Below are 9,856 nucleotides of genomic sequence, written 5' to 3'. Positions count from 1 at the left end.
TAATGAGACTCGAGTTGGGTTATGTCTTACAAGTCTCATTGAAAAGATAGGAGATAATAGTAAATGCAAGGATTCATAGGCTTAGCATTTCATCAAATATAACATGTACATGAGTTGAGATCAAAACAAGCAAGCAAATAAAACATGAAAGCATATTAATTTAAGCATGAATCATTCCCCATGTTGGTTTTCCCTAATCACCCATTAACCCTAGCTAAGAGACTACTCACTCATTATCATGTTGATCATGCTAGCAAGGTTGTCAATCATACCAACAATATGAAACATGATGAATAAATGAAAGTAATTAACAATAATTAAAAAGGGATTAAGAGATTATACCTACTAATGATTCCAATAATAAAGCAAAGATAAAAGAAGTACTTGAATGCTTGATTGAGAGGTTGTCAATCTCCCAACAATAACCCAAATAATCTTCAATTACCCAAAATAAAGGATGAACAAAAGAGAGATTAAAGAACTAAAACTTGGATTAAAACTTGATTAATACTTGATTACAATATTAAAGAGAGATTTGATTGATATTAATTACACTAATTATTGATAAGAAGAACATGCTCCTCTAATTAGACTAATGGGGTATTTATAGTGGAAATTAGGGAGGATGCATTAGGGTTAACTAAGGGCTAAACTAGTAATTACACTTTTTAAGTTGAGCAAGGAGGAGCCGGTATTTTTTGAGAGAAGGGCTTCTTTCTCCGTAGCTTGGAGAAGGCAATCCGTGTTGTGCTAGAATCCGGGCGGAATAGGGTCGGGACGGGCGGATTCTGGCGTTGGAATCCGAGCGGATTCAGGGGAATCCGGGCGGATTATGGAGGGGAAATCCGAGCGGATTGTGGCAAAGCCGCTCGGATTGTGTTGCTGCGGGACGGACGGATTGGTGACAATCCGCTCGGATTGTCAGTCAGCAACAAATCTTCTTTTCTTCTTCCCTTTTCTTCATAAATTCCTTGGGGATTTCCTTGGGAACTCAACGATCCTTTCTCAACATTGCTCTTCTACTATGATATGTACAAAGGCCTTCTAATCTTGTCTCTCCTTGATGCTTGGTCATTGAATTCGATCAATTTAGTCTCGTTTTGCCATGAAAATGCAAGATTCTTACTCCTTTCCTACCAAGGGATCAAAATCTCAAAGAATATGCAAAACAAAGAACTAAAGATAAGAAATGACCCAAATAAGCACTAAAAAGCATGGGAACAAGGCTAATTTGGGGGCTAAATATGCGCCAATTATGGTCACATCAAATATCCCCAAACCGAACCTTTGCTCGTCCCGAGTAAAGAGGTGACAAAGACTAGGACCAATACTAACCTATCCTAATAATATAGCCGATATGAGACAATTAGCGGGTCTCACTCCGCCCCTTCAACTCACAACAAGACAACCATGAGGTAGGATGCCTTCTTGCAAGGCAAGGTGGGTCTTGCCAAAATGGCGACACATCCAAACTTTAAGCACACAAAAACACATAATGGATGCATCTACAAAAAGAATAGCCACTTCCTCATCAAGTGGCGGAGGCACTAAAGAGGAACAAATTTAAGAGCATGTAATCCTTCACAAATACTAGTTCAACAAATTACTAAGTCTAAGAGGATGGCACTAAATCACCTCCAAATGGTGTTAAACTAGACTACTTTCGTCCTCAATTTCCAAATGCTTTCGTCAAGAGCGATCGGATGGTGGTGGAATGATGATCCCTATGATGCTAGTGGCATATGACATGACAAGTCTCGAATTCTCTACAAAAGTAAAGGTCATGGATCGTCCCAAGCTCGACCAAGTGGCTTGACAAAAGGCTTTTTGGGAATGAAATGCTCAAATCATTATTCACAACGGGTGGATATGACTAGTATTCAAAATTGTCCTCATTTCACTTTCACATTTCAAAAATTTAAGATGGGGTTTGTCCCTTCCGGGCTAGCGTCCTTTGCTTTCGCCAATCGCTTATTAGGCAACCGGTTAACCTCTAGACAATAGCTTTTTGGGGTGATAGTCACTCTGTCTCTGGGCGGCCGAATTCACAACCGTATGGGGGCCCAATTCAATGGATCCCACACCAAAGCACATCGAAGTGGTACGCCTCCATCAAAACAACTTAAATTTCTCAACTTTCAACAATTCATATCATTTGAGGTTTCCATGGCATTACATTACTTCCACATGACAAAATTTCTTTGAAATCAGCACTTCAAGCTTATTGATAGAAAATATTTTTGGGTTGCCTTACCACAAGGTCAAACAAGGTTATCTAGACAAGTTAACCAAGTCCACATCGCATCACGGGGTTGGATAGGTGACTCACATGCAAACCCTTGACTAGGCCTTGGGTCATGGGTCAAAAGACACTAGTATGACACTATCTAGGGTGTTTTACAACCATTCTAGTAGGCAAAGTCTTAAGTTGAACAAGTATTTATAATGGCTTAGTTGCTCTTGTCAAAGTTCCTAAATAGGCATTTTTCAATACATTTCTAACATGCAACTACATGCCATGATGCAACTAATATAAACATCCTAATGCAAGTGATTCTATCAACTAATATGACATATAAACTAAATGCAAGTCCTAAATTCACATTGTTATACCGCATCAATCAAAATAAAGCCACATAGTCATTAACATAAAGAGGAAAAAGGAGATTGGAAAGATCATACCATGCGGTCTTCAATATCCTCATGTCTCGGATGTGGCGTAGTCAATCAATGTGAACAAGGATAGAACAAACACAATATATATACAAGACAATATATACAAGATTACAACAAGAAATAAACATGTTTTTGGGTTTTCAATTTTCAAATTTTTATGATTTTTGAAATTTTTCAATTTTTTTGGATTTTTGAATAAGAGTTAAATGTTAGAATTCCCATCCCCACACTAATATGGGCATTGTCCTCAATGGCCAAAATGATGGAAATTATGCAAAGATGATGCATGATTTCTATACTAAATGCAATCTATATTAAGCTACACTACATGATGCATGGTTTTTGTTATGACGGAGAGGATAATTTAGATTACCTCCCGTTGTGTATGCATTAACTTCCCCAAACCAAGTGAGACACTATTGCTAATGTCCAAGGATGGGTATAGTTCATGCATACACTATGCTATGCATGAAACTAATTTGTCATTTTGGATTTTGAAAATGGGAACAATAGAATGAGAACACCTCAATGGTACCGAGGTGTGAGTCCTATAATGGGGCTAGGACTACTCCAACAATGATCAAAATTATATAAAATACAAAGGGAGGAATAGACAAACCATGAGAGTGTAGGAGTCTCCAAGGCTTGCTAATCTTCCATCATGCTATCACCATCACTTCCCTCATGAGAAGTGGTCACATTGCCACTTTCCTTGTCATTTGCTTCTTCACTTTCTTCCTCATCTTCATCTTCATCATCTTCACCATCCTTTTCTCCTTCACTTGCTTCTTCCTCAATATTATCATCAACTTCTTCATCATTTCCAACAACCTCATTGTCACCCAAAACGACCCTAGATGCACCCGGAAATAAGACTTCTCTATCCGCCCAACTAGGCAAAGGACAAGATGGATCAAGTAGTCCTTGCCTAGCTAAGTGTAGGAGGGGTGGATATTGAGCCAAGTAGGCATTTTTCCGATCTGCATAGGCTTGCTTGTTCATTGCTTGCATGAGAAGAGTCATATAGTCTTTCCCAACTTCAACTCCTTCCGGCTTGAACTCTTCATACTTAAAGGGGTAAGGTGGTATGACAATGGAAGAGGAGGGCATTTCAAGATCACCCTTTTGTTGTTGAATGATATACTCGGCCTCTTTGGAAAGGGGAAGTAGATAATTGGTCCGGTGGACGCTTAGACGGCAAATCTTCGAAGGCAAGGTGAACGATCTAGCTTCACTAGTGAGCCATCCATACTTAGTGTCAAGGGGGTTATGGGCAACCCACTTGAACTTGTGAATCATAGTATTCATATCAACAAGATGGCCACCCTCCTTTGCTTTGTACTTGTTATCCTTATTGAAGTTAGGATCAAAGTGCTTAGCTAGGAGTGTGACTAGGCCGCCATTGACAATAACGGTCGTGCCCTTCTTCCCACAATCAATGTTGAGCCATCTATCTACCAAGAGCCTCAAAGAATTGTAAGGCTTGGTGTGTACTCTTCCGATATTCAAAGCCGATTCAAGGAGAATAAAATCAAGTCTTGTGAAATGGTTGTTATCTTTCCTAGCAATTATGGTGTTACCCACGACCTTGTGCCATACTCTTATGCCCAGATGGTGGACCAAAAGAGCACGACTCGCATGAAAATCCTCAAATTTCTTCCCGGAGATTGCCTCCCAAAGAGGTTCGGGGTCATACTTTCCATAACTCTTAAAATAACTCGGTTCATCACTAAGACCCAAAATTTCACCCAATTCCCTAAAGGTAATGCGTCTACTAACATTAGCTAGACGAAACTCGAGATTCTCCCTATTCTCAACTTTGGTGACTTTCAAAGAACTTAAAAATTCCAAGGTAAGGGAGGGGTATGTCAATTCCCTTGTTTCAAACAATTTCTTCAACCCCATGGCATTGAAAAAGGCTTTTGTTTGCTCAAGAACACCCAATTTTTCTAAGGTATCTTCACATATGAATTTGGTGGATTGTAATGACTTCATAGCAAACTTGACAAAGGTATTTCTATGGGTATCGGAAATAAAAGTTACCTCCGGATAATGCAAAAGTTGATCAATTACCGGAGTAGAAGGTGTTGTTGCTCCCATAGAAGGTTGTTGTTGTTGTTGCACTTCCAAGTTTGGTGTTGCTACCACCATAGCCAATGCTTTCTTTGTTTGAAGGGCCTTTTACCTTTGTGAGAGTGCCTTAGCCTTTGTTGCCTTTGTTGCCTTTGTTGCTCCCTTAGTCCTTGCCATTGATGAACTAACCAAGAAAAGAATGAAAAATCTTCAATTTGTAGTATGCCCAAATCGATTTGAAGGTGAAAGGCTTTGCCTTTATGAAATCAAAAATCGACTCAAAGGTTGAAGATTTTGTGCTTGGTTTTGATTTTTGTTGAAGAAGGAGTGATTAATTTGTTGTTGGAAGGATGGTTTGATTTGATTTTGGTGAATGTTGTTGAGGGTTTTTGTTTTTGTGATGGAGAGGATGAGGGTTTTGATGTTGTGGGTAGTGTTTATGAATGAATGAATGAATGAATGAAGGTGGGAGGAGTTTTAAAGAGACCGAAATTTTCGAATCTGCAGGGGCAATCCGTGCGGATTCTGCCTAATCCGTGCGGATTCTGCTCCTTCTGGACTTTGCAAAACTCGCCTAAAGACGGGCGGATTTGTGACAATCCGCTCGGATTTGCTGAACACGGGATGGGCGGTTTTGCTTAAAGACGGACAGATTTCAGTCCAGAAAATTTTGCTTGTTTTCCTCAGCTGCAAAGACGGACGTCATTCTTACAAGACGGACGGATTCTTCAAGACGGGCGGATTCTTCAAGACGGACGGATTCTTCAAGACGGACGGATTCTTCAAGACGGGAATCCGCTCGGATTCTTCCCCTGTGTACACGGATTCAGTTCCATCCGTGCACACTACATTTCCCATACCATTCTTCCATTCTTTCTTCAAGTCTTGTGTTCGTCATTGTGGGGGCACTACTAAGGCATGGATAGCCTAGGCAATTGCCATCCCCACACTAAGCTAAAAGCACTACACATCAATTGAAATCGTTAGTCCCTCCCCCACTTCTCTCAAACATGTTAATTATCTTGATCAAAGTAAATAAAAATCCAAAGATGACAAAAATGCAATACAAAAATTGAAATGTAAGTTAGGGAGTTAGAAATATTTACAAGTGGTGGTTTAGGGAGGACTCCACCAAACTCTCATTCTTGATGAGATGTCAAGGGGGCATGTCCAAGGTGTTGTTGATGTTGCTCAACACCTTGAAGAAGTAATCAAAAGCTTGTTCATTATCATGGTAGAGGTTCTCAATAGACCGTGGCCCTTGTTGTTGGTCTTGATCGATGGCATTACCAATGTAGGGATTAAAAATCCCTTCAAATTCGTCGTCCCAAAGACCACAAACTTCATTGAGTTGATCATTGAAAATCTCTTGCTTAGATGGAGACAACTCTCCCAATTTCTTCTCTTGGCCAATGAGGCCATCCTCTTCTTACTTGGTTGATTTTGATGAGCTTTGCAAGCTCTCCTTGTCACAATTCACTTGCTCTTTGAATGAAGCATCTTCAATTTTCTTCTTCCATTGGAGTTCCGATTTCTTCCTTTCATCCTTTCGGCTATAATGATCAATCATGAAACATGGTTCATTCAAACGAGGAGCTCTCATAGTCTTGTCAAGATTAAAAGTTATGCTTTCATCTCCCACTTCTAGAGTGAGCTCACCATGTTTCACATCAATCACCGCACCGGCGGTGTGTAGGAAAGGTCTTCCTAGGATGATTGGAATGTTGGAATCCTCCTCCATATCAACAATGACAAAGTCCACCGGGATGAAAAACTTCCCAATTCGCACGGGGACATCTTCCCATATCCCTAACGGTGTCTTCGTCGATCTATCGGCCATTTGGAGTGTGATGTTGGTGAATTTAAGCTCTCCCATCCCCAACCTTTTACTCACCGAGTACGGCATGACACTCACACTAGCCCCTAGATTACATAAGGCTTTGTTGATCGTTGTGTCGCCAATGGTACACGGTATTGAGAAGCTTCCCGGATCCTTTAACTTTGGAGGTGAACTCCCTTGAAGTATTGCACTACTCACCTTAGTGAAGGCGATAGTCTCAAGCTTCCGGATCGACTTCTTCTTTGTGAGGATATCTTTCATGTATTTCGCATAGGCCGGAACGTGATTGATTAATTCCGTGAAAGGAATTGAGACTTCCAAATTCTTCACAATTTCCATGAATTTTCCAAGTTGATCATCAAATTTGGGCTTGGCTTGACGACTTGGAAAAGGAAGTCTAATCACAATGGGTTCCTTCTCCTTGGCCTTGTCTTCATTTTTCTTTGAACTTTCTTCTTTTGACGATTCTCCATCTTTGGAGTTTTGCAAGCTTTCTTCCTTTTCACTAGCTTCCACAACTTCATCCTCAACTTGCTTCTTCGGTGCTTCATACCTTGTACCACTTCTCAAGTGAATGGCACTAACCGTTTCATGTCTAGGGGGATTAATTTGAGGTGGTAATTGCCCCTTTTGTCTTTGTGAGCTTGAAGATGCTAGTTGAGTCAATTGTGTTTCCAACATCTTGGTGTGAGCTAGAATGTTGTTGATGGTGGTTTCCTTTGCTTGGCTATCTTTTTGCATTTGAGTGAAAAATTCTTGTTGATTCTTTTGCATTTGGAGGACCGCTTTTTGGACATCAAAACCTTGGTCATTTTGGTGATTGTATGGATTTTGATTTTGGTAACCTTGGTTTTGATTGTAAAAGGGTCTTTGATTTTGGTTTCTCATGGGTGGTGGAGTGTATGTTGTTTGAGGGTTTTGAACATTTTGGCTTTTGTATGAGAGATTTGGATGGAATTTGGTGTTTTCATTGTAAAAGTTGGAATAAGGGGTACCACTCTTGTATGCTTGGAAAGCATTCACTTGTTCATTTGTTCCCCTACATTCACCTTGGTCATGTCCCAAAGTTCCACAATTCTCACATATCCCACTTGGGATTGATGAGGATTCCGTCATGGCATTAACATGATGCTTGGATGATTTTGAGTTTTCCTCAAGTCTAGCCATAGCTTGTTCAAACTTCAAGTTGATTGTGTCAATGTAAGCACTAAGTTGAGCACCCAATTGAGTAACGGAGTCCACTTCATGCTTTCATCCTCTAGTAGCCTTGCGAGGTCTACTATATTGTGAGTTATGGACCGCCATTTCCTCAATCTTGTTCCATGTTTGATTGTCATCAACTTCGGTGAACATTCCATTTGATCCCATATTGAGAATGTTCCTAGAATCTTCATATAAACCATTCCAAAATTGTTGCACCAAAAACCATTCGCTAAGTCCATGGTGAGGACATGAGCGACAAATTCCCTTGAACCGTTCCCAAGCTTCATACAAAGACTCTTCATCCCTTTGCTTAAAACCCGTAATTTGAGCTCTTAACATGTTAGTCTTTTCCGGTGGGTAGAATTTTTTGTAGAAAGCTAGAGCCAACTTCTTCCAAGAATCTATTCCAAGGGTGGCCTTATCAAGGCCTTTCAACCATTGCTTCGCGGTGCCGATTAAGGAAAAAGGAAATAAGACCCATCTAATTTGGTCTTGAGTCACGCCCGTTTGAGAGATTGCATCACAATAGTCGCAAAAGGTTTCCATATGAGAATGAGGTTCCTCACTAGGCATCCCCCCGAATTGGCTCCTCTCAACTAATTGGATGAAGGCGGACTTGGCAATAAAATTTCCGGTTAGATGTTGCGGTGTAGGAGTACCATTTGGTAGATTCTCCTCGGTGGGTACGGAGTGTGACGAGAATTTTGGCATTGTAGGTGGATTTTGTGGGGTATTGTGTAATGGGTTCTCTTCTCCTTCTATTGCGAAAGGATTGACAAACTCACTAGTGGGTTAGACAACTTCACTAATACCTCTTAAATTCCTCCTAACAACTCTTCTATTGTTCGTCAAGGTTCTTTTGATTTCACGGTCAAAAGGTAACAAATCACCTTGTAACCTTCTAGACATGCAAAATATCAAACAACTCGAAAACAATTAGAACAAACCTTGAGGAGTTTTACTTCCTCAAGGCGAAGAAAGACACAACTAATAACAATAAAAAGAAATCTAAATCAAACAAACACCGTCCCCGGCAACGGCGCCATTTTTGATGCGATCCCGCTAAGTGTTCACAAATTAAGATGTGGTCGTTGGTCACGGTCGAATCAAAACACAATTTATAGCTCCACAAACAACTCTACAATTAGTAAAGAGGCAAGTAAAGGTCGGATCCCAAGGGACGGGAGTTGAAATGAGATTTCTATTGTAACTAGTGGTGTCTAAGGGGTGTCACAAATTGGGTTGATGTAGAAGGTTACTAAACTAAAATAGCGATGAAAATAAACAAGCAAGATGAATTAAAGGGGTGTAAACAATTGATTAAAGGCACTAGGGTGTCATGGGATCATAGGGGAATCATGGGATATGATCATACAAACATGTTCTCAAATTATAAGCAAGCAATTATTGTTGTGATGGATTGAGTTGGGTTATATCTTACAATCCTAGGAAAGTTTGGGTCCCGGAGCCGAATCGATTAGAGTGTACAACACCTACAAGTCGACTTAATCTTCCCTACTCAACAACATGCATGGTCTAATGAGACTCGAGTTGGGTTATGTCTTACAAGTCTCATTGAAAAGATAGGAGATGATAGTAAATGCAAGGATTCATAGGCTTAGCATTTCATCAAATATAACATGTGCATGAGTTGAGATCAAAACAAGCAAGCAAATAAAACATGAAAGCATATTAATTTAAGCATGAATCATTCCCCATGTTGGTTTCCCCTAATCACCCATTAACCCTAGCTAAGAGACTACTCACTCATTATCATGTTGATCATGCTAGCAAGGTTGTCAATCATACCAACAATATGAAACATGATGAATAAATGAAAGTTATTAACAATAATTAAAAAGGGATTAAGAGATTATACCTACTAATGATTCCAATAATAAAGCAAAGATAAAAGAAGTACTTGAATGCTTGATTGAGAGGTTGTCAATCTCCCAACAATTACCCAAATAATCTTCAATTACCCAAAATAAAGGATGAACAAAAGAGAGATTAAAGAACTAAAACTTGGATTAAAACTTGATTAATACTTGATTACAATATTAA

At 39.8% G+C, this 9,856-nt stretch overlaps 1 non-coding gene across 1 annotated transcript; it reads left to right on the top strand.

Moving 5' to 3' along the window:
* The first annotated feature begins 8,024 nt into the window (after positions 1-8,024).
* Positions 8,025-8,131, top strand: LOC141610318 (small nucleolar RNA R71). Its single transcript, XR_012528220.1, has one exon. It is a non-coding gene; the product is annotated as a small nucleolar RNA R71 (small nucleolar RNA).
* The last annotated feature ends 1,725 nt before the right edge of the window (positions 8,132-9,856 follow it).

Source organism: Silene latifolia, chromosome 10 (assembly GCF_048544455.1).
Source record: "Silene latifolia isolate original U9 population chromosome 10, ASM4854445v1, whole genome shotgun sequence".
NCBI classification, from domain to species: Eukaryota; Viridiplantae; Streptophyta; class Magnoliopsida; order Caryophyllales; family Caryophyllaceae; genus Silene; species Silene latifolia.
Note: the sequence above shows the minus strand (reverse complement) of the source record. Positions and strands in the feature narration are given on the sequence as shown.